A 14,787-nucleotide genomic window follows, 5' to 3' on the forward strand; every position below is an offset into this window, starting at 1 on the left:
CGCCTGCCTGACGTGCACTATACTCTTTGTGTCGCATGAAGCCTTTCGTGCCGCCCACCTGACGTGCACGGTAATCGTTGTGCCAGTGTAAAGGTTGGAGGGTCGGCACCTTGTTCTCGCCAGTCCCCGTCCTGCCTGAAGTATTGTGGCCAGACTGGGATCACCGCCGCCGGCCCGGTAAACCCAAGACCGCTAGAAGCCCGAGTTCGCTGCCGCGGACCCGGAGACCACTGACGTCATCACTGTTGCCGCGCTGTGATTGGGCCCAGCGAGAGGAAGAGGTACCACGTGACTGGAGGCTCGATCTACGGGGCCGTGCTGGGATTGGCACAGCGCTCAACGCTGAGATTGCAGCCGGAGGTGCCAGGGAAGCTGCACTGCCCGGAGCAACATCGAAGTGACGGCTTCCTGTCCCCACACGCCCAAGGTAACTGCCTTCGGTTTAGAATCTAAGCCAACGCGGGAAGAGGGAGCCACAAGAGGAGCGCGGCGCATTGGGAGCAATTGTTAAATATACGGACTGGGAGTCCCTGCATATAGCGCATCGGAAAGGCCTTTGTTTTAGCCTCCTAGTCCCCGCTGTTACCACACAGAGATTGAGTAGTGCTACAAGAGACTGTAGGATTAAAATCACAGTTTCTACTGACTTACTTGGCTATAATTAGGAAAAGGAACGTTACAGTGAAATTTTGCTTTTACAGAACTCAGATTACTTTTGAAACCTTGCAAGAGACCTTTTTAAATAAGGAGCTCAGTGTGTATGTTGGATCTATGTCGTTTTTGGTCTTGTCTAAATTAAGATAAAGATAACTTTAATTTCATAACTACCTGTGTGGTGTCCATTTGTGGTGTTTCACAGTGTCATTGTGGGTGTTGGTGCAAATACTTTACACATTGCCCTGGGGATAAGCCTGTCTGCTCGTGCCAAGTTACCAAGGGTGTGAGCAGGGGTTATCAAAAGTGTGTGTTTCCCCCTTACCCTGACTAGAGTGGTGGTTTCTGCCTGACTTCGCAAGCCTCAGCCAACCAAAAAGCCCATTTCTAACAGGTACCTGTATGGAATATAACAGAACCCCAAGATTCATAGACACCGGACTGACAGTCATGGTAAATGAGATCATCAGGGTAGAGACCCACTTATTTGGAGCTCTTTTCCAACCAAACTACAACTGCTACTCAGAAAAGGCAAATGTGTGAAAGAATTGTCTCAAGAGTAGATGCTATGACTAACAACGTGTCCACAGGAAGAAATTAGGAATGATCTGCGGAGGAGGGTAAGATCTCTGGTCTCCAAAGCCTATCTAATAGCCCATCAGACAGGTGATGGTTCTCCCAGGCCTATGTACTTCTTGCCATTATAGGAAAAGGGTAATGGTATCCTGCACACTGAAGGCTTTGTAGCAATCTGAGGTGGAGTGGAAACCAGTAAGTAAAAGCACAGCAAATAACAAATAGAAGATAATCAGATAGAGGTGTGGCTTGGAATATTAAGCAATCTGAAATAAACCTAAGCATTTCTTACAAATGTACTCTAAATCTAATGTTAGGTACTTGTGATAGCCAGTAGGTCTCCACGTCAGTTAACCTAATTTCCTTATCAGAATGTTTTAAAAACAGGCATCAATATGTACTTCATGTGTAATTTTGAAAAGACATGATATAACAAGCATCCATTGTCTGCCTTGGTACATTCCATGCACATACACACACTAATGTAAAGCATGTCAACTTCTCAGCATGCGCTTTGTTCGCATCATAAGGGTCAAAAAGAAGAATGTGAACTATTTCTGTGTAAGTTGGTAACTTATTAAATAACTGTTGTAGTGACTCGTCTCTGAAGACTCTACTACAAAGTGTTGTCTTCATCATCCTGTTCTCTGAACCAGGTATGGGCAGTCCCTTAGGACTAAGAAAATGTTACCACTGCTGCTCAAAACCATAGTGCTTGGCTTTGTTCCTCTTACATGGTGAGCACAGCTCAAACACAATTTGTACAAACAAGTAATTTGTAATTACGCAACAAATGTGGATTAGCTGTACCAATGACCGGTACGACAAAATATACTAGTGTGACAGGATCACTTATTTTGCCAATCCCTTCATTAGCCCTATAAACATGTTACAGGCCTGCCATTACAGTCTGTGGATGTACTGTTAAATTACAATTTAGGAAACAAATAAAACTACATGGAGTGATCCATTGGTGCCGTAAACAACAACAGCTACCCCCTTAGCAGTCAATGACTACACCCACCATAATGCATTCTGATAGATAACATACCTTCACATGGTTTCTCACTCTCTCCATACCCTAACTTGGAATTAGATGTTATATTTAGGGGTGAACCTGCCAAAAGGGCCAAGTCCAACAATGACCTAATCTGTAAATAATCAAAGTGCATATTCTGCAACGCATATCAACTTTAATATGGGTCACTTGTGTCTGTGGTGTTATGTTCAAAATGTTGGAGCTTTGGCAAGGGTCTGGGGACCAGGTGTCCTATAGTGAATATAACAGTCAGAACAATGTACATGTGTGTCCTTTACTGTGCAAGGTTTGTCTCATGGCTTGTAACACTACAATGACTTGTATGTAATTTTACAATGTTACATTAGTACAATGTTACAATACATGGATGAGAAAGTGACCACATGTGAAAGGCCAGCATATCACAGATTGTACATGACTGATAATCGTGATGTTGTATAATACTGAACATGTAATAACACTGTACTTTGCAAGATTTTGTACATTTGAAGCAGATTTATGAAGTGTAAATTGATGCCATAACCAAAGGTAAAGGCAACTCTCTTCCCCCTAAATATTCAAACAAATAACATATAAATCAACGTGTTGGTCAAATTGTAGGTTTTGTACATAAGCATACTGATTGTTAAAACTCTGAGAGTTACCATGAAACTGATAAGATGACAGACAGATGATCATCATGCATATTGTAGGATCAGCTCACACAGCAGAAGCTTCTGAAAGCACACCTCCAGCTCCCATCACAGTATCAACTCTTGCACAAGCCTTCAGTGAGGATGCAAATCCTGCTGGTCCTGATCCAAATGAGTATCTGCCTGGTCCATCAGTTGTGTCTGGGGAGGCTGCTAGGGTAAGAATCACTCTGCCCACCACAACTTCTACCACCATTGTTGTGTCTCCCTCCCACAACATCTAGTACAAGGTACTGTTTCCTGTTGCCCATCTCCAACATGTAAATTGCCAGTGTGCACCCCAGCCCTGGCTCCTGTATTGCCAGCTACTATTGCTACTAATACATCAGCAGGTGAGCCAGGACCCAGTGGGATGGTGGCAACTCGTCCAAGGCCACAGGGCAGTGTGGGTAGGAGGAGGCCCCAGTAAGACAGCTGAGAGGTGCGTCCACTGATGCCCATAATTTTAGGGACACTATGTGCAGAGCTTAATTTGTAAAACAAATAAGTGCCAGGGCACTTAACTGTTGTTGTGGTCATCTTTAAATTTGTGAGATACACCTTATGGCAGACTGTCATAAGGGCTGTTGTTGACAATGAAGTGCTAGAGCCGAACACCGGAAACCACCAGCTCAAATTAAGAACTGACTATGTGCCACATATCATTGGAGCAGAGTCCTAGCATGAAGAACGTATGGACAAGGTCATACAGCTCCTCCAACACAACAAAGAAATATTGGGTGACTTTAGGCAGTTACAGAGGAAGCACAAAGATCTCCTTGGAAGGCATATATCTGTCTTGTCCTCCTTATCTGGGGTGGTACAGGATGGGTTTTGGGACATATGTACAGCTATACAGGAAACAATTACCCCTTTCTGTGGACCAGACCATCAGAGGAGCAAAGAACACACTCTTCAAAGAGAAGGAGGCCCTGCAGCCCCAGGAGAAACCTGCCATTCCTGCAAATCCTGCAACTGCTGAGCCAGCAGTCACCCTGAGGAGGAGGTCCTGACCAGTGGGAAATGATCACAACAAAACCACCACCAAGAAGTGCAAGTAATTCCCTCCTGTGCAGCAGCTACAGTGACTCTTGGAACAAATTTCTTTTCACATTTGCCTTTTGAGAGTTGTTTGTAAAATGGACATTTGCACCAAACATATGGGGCCAGACCATTAACAATCTCATGCACCAGGGTTCTGCAAAGTCGGTCCTGGAGGGCCGGATCCATGCCAGATTCTTAAGATAACTACATTTATCTAAATGTGGATATACTAAAAATCTGGCATGGGTCCGGCCCTCCAGGAATGACTCTGGAGAACCCTGTCATACACCATGGTTGTCATTTTTGTGTTTGATCCAATGTATAACATATATATGAATGTAAACACAGTTTAATTGTTTTGCCCACTTACCTTCTTCAAAGAATCATTAGTTTTTTCAATAAATAGTTTTTACTGTGACTACATGCCAATTGTAGTTTTCTAACTACTACTTTTTGGTCTAAGTAAAAGTGTTGTCTAATTAAAATGCTCATACAAATGTGGCTGACAGTCCACCAACATCTTATGCCAATAATCATGGTTCAATACTCCTATAGAACAACATGCATACAGACCACTGAACAAAATGTAAAACTGTGATTTTGTGGCAAAATAAATAGTTATATTGCATTCAACAAAATCATCCTGTTTGTTCCTCACATATTTCTCTAAATCAAGACAGTACTTAATAGGTGTGTACCATTATTCTCACATTACATAAATATATTCACACATTAGTAGCAGCCATTCCTACAAACACCCAATGCATTAAGGGCAGCAGTTGCATTTTATTGAGTGGTTAAAAGCAAAAAACAATGCACTGCAACAGAAAGAACATTCATTACATCAACATTTGTATGAGACAAGTTAGCTAACTTACCCATTTAATCGGTCACCAATGATTCTTTTGAATTACAGAAAATGACCGTGTATGTTCAATTAAGGGAAAATCCAGAAGGTTAAACTTTAATATGTGCCCTAACTTCAATACTTAGGTACAAACTAATGTACCATCTTTAGTTACAACATCTACTCATGTGAATATGTAAACATTGACATTATCAGTTTGTAGACTTCCATTCAGCCATGTACTCATCACAGTAATAACCCTTACTGTGTGCAACCACATTATATGGAAAACAACATTACTTCAATATTATACTACAACTGCAGGAGTCTGCCACCTGTAGGCCAAGATTGTTACATCTAAATACATGTTCATTCAGTGATATACACCCTCGTGAGAAGAAATTGACAACGACTTCTTGACATAAATCATGTCAAATCTTCATCAGCACCCTGGGCCTCCTCATTGTTGTCATCATCTGGAATGAAAGGAATGTTTCCCGCAGGGCAATGATGTGCAGCATACAACAGAGCATTGAAAATTGGCATACTTTCTCAGGTGAGTAGAGGAGGGCTCCTCCAAACTTATTCTTTTTTGTGTAATTTTTATTAGCTTTTCAAAAAACAAAAACAACATACATTAATTTGGAGCCAAATAAAAAATCTCAGCTTATTAGTATATTTCCACAATATATTCGGCTGCTCCTTCCTTCTCTTCCCCCTCCCCCCGGCTCAGATCTCAATGTGAGTGGAACGAGTATTTCTGAACAGCATTACGTTGGGGACATTGGCTGTGAGTCTGGTGAACCGAGGTCACCCAGAGTCCATAGGGGGACACCACAGTCATTCTATATACTATGCCAGAGCCCCGACGCAACTGCTACAAGCTTCCTCATCACTTTGGTCTCTGGGGGTAACCCATCTGGTGGAGTCAACAATTCAGTGAGCATTGCTGTCCATGCCCACATGTCTTGCTCCAATTTCTCATTTCTGCGTGTGAGTTTCATATGACAGCCCTCAGCATTAATCCGTTCAGCCATATCTCTCAGCCAGTCCTCGGCCTTCGGGCGTCTAGGGGACACCCACCCTATCACAATCCTACGTTTAGCCATGAGCAACCCCAAACTAAGAAATTTCCTGCTGGGTTTGTTTTCCCTACAGAACGGGATGTGCCCCAACAGGCACTGGGCTATCTCCCTGGGGACCTCCCATCCCGTGACTGAATTGAGCCTCTGAATGATGGCCTGCGAGTAGCCATCGACGTCTGGTCATCTCCATAACATGTGCAGGAAATCCCACATCTGGGACAACCCGCCGATTCCGTTGGGTTCATGGCTTGCAGCCGTTTAGGCATCAAGTATACTTGATGGATCACATTATATTGGAGTAACTTGAACCACGCATTGGTAGAGGTGGTTCTTAGCCCCTCTTGAATTGTTTCCCACGTATTTGTGTCAAGAGGCATTGCCAATTTAGCCTCCCATTAAGTCTACACAGTAAGTGTGATCGTGGGGGTATCCTCGCTCAGGGCCATGTACAGATGCAATATCATTTTCCTGCCCTCAGCCATCATCAGTGGAGTTTCCAGTGTCCGGGAGTCAGGAGGTGCCTCTGGGGACATCGGCAATATCTCCCGCGCTGTCGCTGATATTTTTGCAAACCGTAAAAAATTGCCCAGTTCCTAGTTGGAATGCCTATGAGGCATCCGCCAGAGATATGAATTGGTTGTTGGGGTACACTTCCCTCAGTGACCTACAACCGCCCTCCCGCCATTCATGTAAGGACATGGAGCTTTCAATACTTTTGAATGGACGCAGTTCCCAAATATTAATTTCTGACGCAAACGGGTCCGTCTTCAGCACCGTCTTGACTGTCTGGTTCCAATCTCCATACCATTCGGACTATGTAAGGCAACCAGTCCGGTGTGCTTGACCCCATCATTAGGACCTCAGGTAATGAATATTCACCACTCAAGCTCCTCAACAGTGTGCGTTACCAGTTTTCATGCTTGTACAACCAAGGAATCGCATGCTGGAACTGCGAGGCCAAGAAATAGTACTCCAAGCAAGGGCCTTCCAGCTCACCCCTCCGCCAAGTAATCTTCAATGTTGCTAAACTGACTCTCCTCCTCACAGTGTCCCAGGGCAATTCCACTATCAATTTATCCAGATCTGTGAAGACCCGCCTCGGTAGTACGAATAGGGCCCCCTGAAAGAGGTAGAGAAACTTGGAAAGTACAACCATCTTGATTAAGGCTATTCTACTCATCAGTGATAATCTAAGCGTGTTCCAGAATTTGATGCTGCGTTTCAAGCCTTCTACTATCCTGCCCATGTTTGCCTCCTCGAAATTATGTGCTCCATGTAAGACTCGAACCCCCAGGTACCGGACCACCTTGGTCTCCCAAGGGAGATCCAGAGGCAGCAGATTAATTTCAGACCGACTTGCCAGGGCCCCTAGGCAAAACAGCTTAGATTTGGTGTGGCTGACATGTAGCCCTGAATGTTCCCTGTATTCAGTCAGGATTGCAAACATAATGGGGACAGAGCACCTAGGACTCATGAGATATATTAATGCATCATCTTTAGAGAGGGAGACAATGTAGGTGGTATCCCCAATCTGTATGCCCCATCCCTTTTGCATCATCCTGATATGGCAGGCAAATGGCTCCATGGCCACTGCGAGAAGCTGTGGCTACAAGGGGTACCCCTGGTGAAACCCCCGTTTTAGCTTGAATATTCACGATACCGTCCTACCCACTCCTACCCTGAAGGTCCACTGTACAGCAACTGCACCCATTTAATGAAGGTGTCCCCGATGCCCACCTTATGTTACCCCTCCCATAGGAATTCCCGCGATAATGAATTGAAAGCTTGTTCGATGTCCAACAGCATAAGCACATACTGACCCTCCCGCAAAATTGTGAATGTGTAACCAGGGACAGCCAACGCAAGTCATACTGAGTATTCCTATTCTGGGAAAACCCGCATTGGTCATCTGCAATCAGCTGCGTGAGATAGGTCAATAATCTCATGGTTAGTACCTTACTTAGAATTTTTAGATCAACATTTAACATGCATAGATGGCAGTAGGAGTACACCACTGAATCAACGCTTTCGGGCTTTGACAGCATATCTATTATCGCCTCCCTCATCGACTCAGGTAGTAGCCCATTCTCATAAGCCTCTTTATACACTTCCAACAGTTGTTCGCCCAAATTTCTCTGTCTAGTGGGACAGAATTCAGCTGGTAGGCCGTCCCCTCCCGGGGTCTTGGCTATCTTCAACGCTTTAATTGCCACTATAATATCGTCTTTAATTATGGGGTCTTCCAGAGTGTCACTTTCTTCTTGCCTTTGGCCTTTTTACAGCTCAGATTGGATAGCACTGTGCTAATCCTATGCTTAAAGACTTTGCTGTGGAAATGGTGAAAGACTTTGTCCCTTTCTATATCTCAGCGTGGATGGCACTGTGCTAATCTGACACTTAAAGACTTTGATAGAAAAGCAGACAATTGAGGTGAGCAAATTTAGAGTGTCGCTGGTGTTGAAAGTGCTCTGTACTGGAGCTGCTTTCCAACTAAACTTGAGAACTACCCAGAGTTCTCTGCTTCTTTTTTTGCATAATTTAAGCATCTCTATATGCCTGTATCTCGAAGATGGAAACTGGAGTTGAGGGGTTAATACACCTAGCAATGTAGAAACAAAACTGTGGTTGGGGGTTAATAACCCCAGCAATGAAGATGCAAAACTGGGGTTGGGGGGCTCATACCCCCAGCAATGTAGATGCAAACTGGGGTTGGAGGTTAATACCCCCAGCAATGTAGATGCAACGCTGGGGTTGGGGGGGTTAATACCCCCAGCAATGTAGATTCAAAACTGGGGTTGAGGGGTTAGTACCCCTAGCAATGTAGATGCACCACTGGTGTTGGGGGGCTAATACCCCCAGCAATGTAGATGCAAAACTGGGGTTGGACGGCTAATGCCCCCAAGCAATGTAGATGCAAAACTGGGGTTGGAGGCTAATACCCCCGGCAATATAGATGCAAAACTGGGGTTGGGAGGTTAATGCCCACAGCAATGTAGATGCAAACTGGGGTTGTGGGGCTCAAACCCCCAGCAATGTAGATGCAAAACTGGGGTTGGGGGTTTAATAACCCCAGCAATGTAGATTTACCACTGGTGTTGGGGGGCTAATAGCCCCAGCAATGTAGATGCAAAACTGGGGTTGGGGCTAATACCCTTACCAATGTGTACTTGAACAATGTAACTGATGCTCATGCAAAGTGCCTCAATACCTACAGGCGCAGTACATGCGGCAGGAATGTCTAAAAAACAAATAAAAAGGTCATTTACGCGAAATGCATTACCACACTGTTGCAGCAAAAGTAACTGGCAACTTTGAGGAATGGGCAGAGATGAATGGCTGTGCTCTTGGAACTGTTGAAAAACGAACAAAGCCTCATTAGCTAGTAAATGGTCTCATCATAACCTGTGAAATACTTGGGGGTTGATGCGCAAACATGACATACTAGCCACCTACAGCAGCTCAAGGACTGACTGTGTGTGTGGGAAAGCTGTCTCAGCCTGGGCTGACACACATGATGGGGGACCGAAGCATGTAGAGCCCTTTGGGCGTTGAGTTTGATCAGAAAGTGTTCTGCATAGGCTTGGATTGGCTCTGGCAGCAATTGGGCATTGGTCGAAGGGCTGGTGTACCAGGGTCACCTTGGTGCACTGTCTTACGTGCCTTGACAGAGGCAGTGTCATTTCCCCCACATGACCATCACTTTCAGGTTATGGCAGATGCAGGGAGGTTGAGTTGTATTTTAGGGTCTTGCAGGGAGGCAAGTCTCATTTGGACAGTATAACCTACACACCACCCCCTTGATCAGCAGCAGTATGCCTTTTTGAAACACCCCTTGCCTGGTAAAAGCACAGAGGCCACAATACAAGAGGTGATCATGAATTGTGTATCAATTACTTTCAGAGTGCCTGAGCAATCCGAACATGGGTCCATTGCATATTGTGTATGTTCAATGGGGGAATGTCATCATCAGGATGGTAAATTTAGCCCGCTAAATACTAGAAGAAACACACATTTGGCAGTGGAACAGGAATTGCCATAACCACACATATGTATGCACCACAAAGTGAAAGCATGAGTCCAACACAAAACACACTGAAACATCCACTAACCTGAAAACGAGACGGAACAGTAATCCGTCGGTCATGCAGTTACGAACCTCTCGTAAGACGGACTTACACGTCCGCTTACTATTGTGGGACTCGGAGTACTCGGGGAGAGCGACAGACCTGTCCTCCCCTTCCACTTCATGTGACATTTCCACATTCTCCTTTCAAGAATTTAACCCGTGTTAAGACCGCGTTGGAATTATCACCGGGCCAGCGATATATCGCACAGCCGTTCTTTTCTTTTCCTACAGTTCAAGAAACGTATTATAAAATTAATCTTAAAGATTTTCCTGGTGTCGACCTTCACATTTGTGCACAAGAAGTACTTTAAACTGTGGTTTTTACACTAAAACCAATACCCTAAATGTGTGCGCGGGACTTGGTTCTAACACACTGAAACATCGCAGGGCAACAAAACTACAATGTACTCACAATAGTATGACATTGTGATGCGTCTGTGTACAGTAAAACCCAGAGGATATTGGTCAAGACAACACAGTAGTCCACACACCCAGCCACACAGTATTGAATTCAATGGGCCCGATTCACAGAACTAACTTAAGACAAAATCCTAAACTTACTACCATTTTGGTATTCACAGAAGGCACTTACTCATTTTGGTATTCACAGAAGGCACTTACTCATTTTGGTATTCATAGAAGTTAGGAGTCCTAACTTTAGGACTCCTAAATGCCTTCTGTGAATACCGAAAGTCTTAAAATTAGGATTTTTCTCAGTTTAGTAGTAGTAAAGTTAGGACTCCTAACTTTACTACTCCTAAACTGAGAAAAATACTTATATCAGCAGACGTTAAATTTAACATGTCAAATGGACCACTCTCATCACCAGTTGCACCCTCAGTAATGTCTTGTACTGCACTCATATCACAAAGTGCAGCATCACAGCTCACTCTGTCATGCACACTTTACACATCATCACATCTCAAAACAAGACACTTACAATGCTCAATGAATATGTCCTCAGTCCTTCACATATCAACACACCCACCCTACTCTATTTAAGTTCTACAGATTGTCTTTTCTAAAACAGTTGCATACACAGATGCAAACACAACATACATCAACTATACAACACCTCAAATTTCACTGTTCCACACACTAAAGTACACAACTGGTATACCCTGTACATACGCTTATCAACTTTGTTAAATATGATAACTTTAACCTTGTATCACTGTGGCACTGTCACATCCACATATGACTTCCATGCTCCACACCCCCATTGACTTATGTACATTAACAACTATCCTCAAACATTGAAACTGCCCTGCTACAGTCATCTATCACAATGGTACCACAGACTACACCTCACATCTCCTGACATAATCAAAGTTTGTCTAGCTTGTTATACCCCTATCACATCTACCTATTCCTACCATACCTTGCACAGGATTTAACCAGTCTTACAAGTTTGTATACACTGAATCACACACCAGCATGTAAAACAACTCACATTGGGACAATGTGGATACTCTGTCTCCTACACGAGAACTGCCTATGAACTTAACTCATACCATACACTCTCTGTCAACCTACAAATATGTCCAGCATCCATTACGCAGGAGTATCCACTCCATTTAAAAGTTGTAAACACTACCCTCTCATCTCTACCCTTGTCTGAGCTAGCTTAGCACATGCAACATTAACATTGCAAAACACACCTGCACTAGGCCTCACATTCAAACCCCACATTCTTCCCTGTGTGGCAACTAAGAGCATGAATGTGACACTGGCTCCTGTAGCATCTGCACAGCAGACGGACCCACAACACTTCTGTGTACTCACTGTCCACTCGGTTTAACACATGTAGCACAGGGCAATCCAATAGACATAAGAACACTCCTAGGCCAGCTCTGTGTGATCTGGAACAGCATCAAGCATAGCTCAAAAGGATACCATTGTCAGTCATGCACAAATGCCAACCTACACACAAATCATATGCACAACTACGACAGATGTGTGGTTGCAAAAATGAAATTCAAGCTTGGATAGACAAAACACAACATCAACATGATGTATCCAAACAAAAGCAGGATGGCATGACTCACATATAAATAAGAAAGCACTGGAGCATTAAGAGCACAGACACCTTGCAGTACATAAATGTCTGCAGAAATTGGAGTTCTTGGAGGCAACAGGGTCGGATGGCTATGAGAATACTGCTCACCTTACAGTCACCATGGACTCAGGAAATGTACGCTGCCATGAAGGGTATTTGCCTATAGTTGCATGCCACCTGTGGCAAGGTTGTCATTGCCAATAGGCTACCAGATCTAAGGAAGACACAGACATGGGTCCACCGCTAACAAGTCACATACATGTATTGTATCATTACTTTTTGTACAGGGGTGTGTCCAAAGTCAATACCATGTAGTCAAAAACTATATGTACCAAGGTGTTTCGATGAGATAGGTGTCTTTCTGTACATCACAAATATATGCAGCATGTTCCTCCTAAACTGTTGCACTTTAAAACACTTGCACTATGTTGACATATGAAAGGATTACCTATGTGTAATTGTGATGTAACAAATTAAAGCTTTGTGACTTCATGTTACACTCAGAGCAATAACTGATGTGGACGATGACACCCAGCAAATGTAGACACCAAAATCTTGAATATATATTGTCAAAGGGCATACACTCCATGGACCATATGCAATTCATGCCTTACTAACATCATTTTATACTTACTCTACTAATTGTACATGATTCACAGTTAGCGCAAAATCAATTTGAGGGACACAGAGATCAGCAATTAAAAACTTGAAACACGCTTTATTCTGCAGGAAAAGGCAGAACTGTAAGTTAACAGAAGGCCAATGGCCAGTCCATAAATGTTCATATGCCCAATGGGCACACAAACTTGCCTATAGACTCTTGCCTGTACCAAAACTGCAAGGGGTCACATCCCCTGGAAGGGGCATCAAGGGGGCATGCCAGGTATCAAAGGGACAAAACTAGGGAGGACTGCATTGGGTTTTGGGAGGAATGGGATCAGCAGGGGAGTGTGGGTCCACTACAGTGGTTGGGTCAGATTGAGGGGTGTGTGGGTCCACTGCAGTGGTTGGGTCAGATTGTTGGGAGGGGGGTTTTGGTGTGGGAGGTACTGGGCTGTGCTGGGGAAGTACAGGTCGGTGGAGGTGTTTTGGACTTGGGAGAAAGGAAGGATTTGCGTGGGGGGTTTGGGATTTTCTTTTTTGAGGGAGGGGGCAACAGCTTTAGATGTCATGGGCGGGGGGATGGGTTGCCTCTTCTTCTTGGGAGGGGGTTTAGATGGGTCAGTAGGGAAGAGGCCACGATCACACAGAAGGAGTTTCTGGGCAGAGGGGGGAACAGGCGATGAAAGTGTAGGGGCTGTGAAGGCAGAGGGTTCCAAGGTCTGCGGAGTGTCTGTGGATGCATGTGTGTCATCTGGTGGTATGTCCCTGGTGGTGAGTGTGCTGTCTGTCTCCTGAGTGTGCGTGTGTGTGGGTGTCAACTTGTGTCTGTATGTTTGTGCGCTGCGTGTGGCCTTTGAGATGTGTGCATGTGTATGTTTGCATGTGCTTGGGTCAGGGAGTGTAGTTGGGACTGTTGATGAGGAAGAGGCAGGAGGGGGAGGGACTGCTGGATTTGGGTCGTTGCTGCTGTCAGTGTGGAGGTCAGAGACTGATTGGATCTCTGTTGGGCGGACATGTCCGAGTGAATGCCATCCAGGAATTATACCATTTGTGCCAAATGAGTGATATACACCTGGAGGAAATTCAGCACTGCTGTCTGCCCCACAAAGATCTGCCTCAGGATTTCTATGGCCTCCACATTCAGGGCAGCAGGGTAGACAGGGGCAGGGGCTGAGTGCCTGGCGTGAATGAGACTGGTCCCCTGCCATGGGACCCACCACGGACACTGGGCCTGTGAGCAGCTGGGAGGGTGGAGATGGTAATGGTGGTGGACTCCGTGTAGAGAAATCATCCCCTGTCTCCTCCACCACCAGGGAGTCATCACTGGAGCTTGACTGGTCCTCAGATTCTACAGATATTGTTGCAGACCAGCCCTCAGTGTGGCTCCCTTCACTCTTCACGCCAATGGATCCCTCCACGTCCGACTCCGCACTGGTGAACTGCTCCCGCTACATCTGTGGCACTGCCTCCTATGCTGGCCAGGGAGTTCAGAGCTCACAATGGGAATAGGATTTACACAAGTGAATTGAGACATGGTATCCATTCTGCAATCCCTAGTCATCAAATTGGTAACCATTGGCTCTAATGTCACAGGTCAAATGACTTGCTTGTCAAACTTTAAGCTGGCGTGGTCATTGCATGAGTCATGTCACACAGATAACAGTGATTGTGCTCATTTGTCCTGTAACTCATCTTCTCTACTGTCGGGTTACACTCTGACTTTAATTGAGGATTCACCAAGGTAGTAGGCATAGCTAGGGTGAGAGGCACATGACCCACTGTCTTTTGCCATCTATGCGCAGTGTCATGAAGATGAATGAGAATGTTGTGCACATTGTAAACAGGTCACCATTTTCAGATGTGAACAATGGTCAACTCACTTCCAAGTCCAATGACTGAATCTACACAATGCTTTTGGTGAAACATCATGCCACTGGTCCGTCTGGGTGCACTGTTTGTACAGACTTACAGTACTGAACCTCCATTCTTCATGAGTCCATTCAACATGGTGTACCAATCCTGTCTAGACTGCAGAAGTCCCCATGTGTATGGCCCAAGTCAGAATGTCCCTCACTTCCATTAG

Source organism: Triturus cristatus, chromosome 2_1, assembly GCF_964204655.1.
Source record: "Triturus cristatus chromosome 2_1, aTriCri1.1, whole genome shotgun sequence".
NCBI classification, from domain to species: Eukaryota; Metazoa; Chordata; class Amphibia; order Caudata; family Salamandridae; genus Triturus; species Triturus cristatus.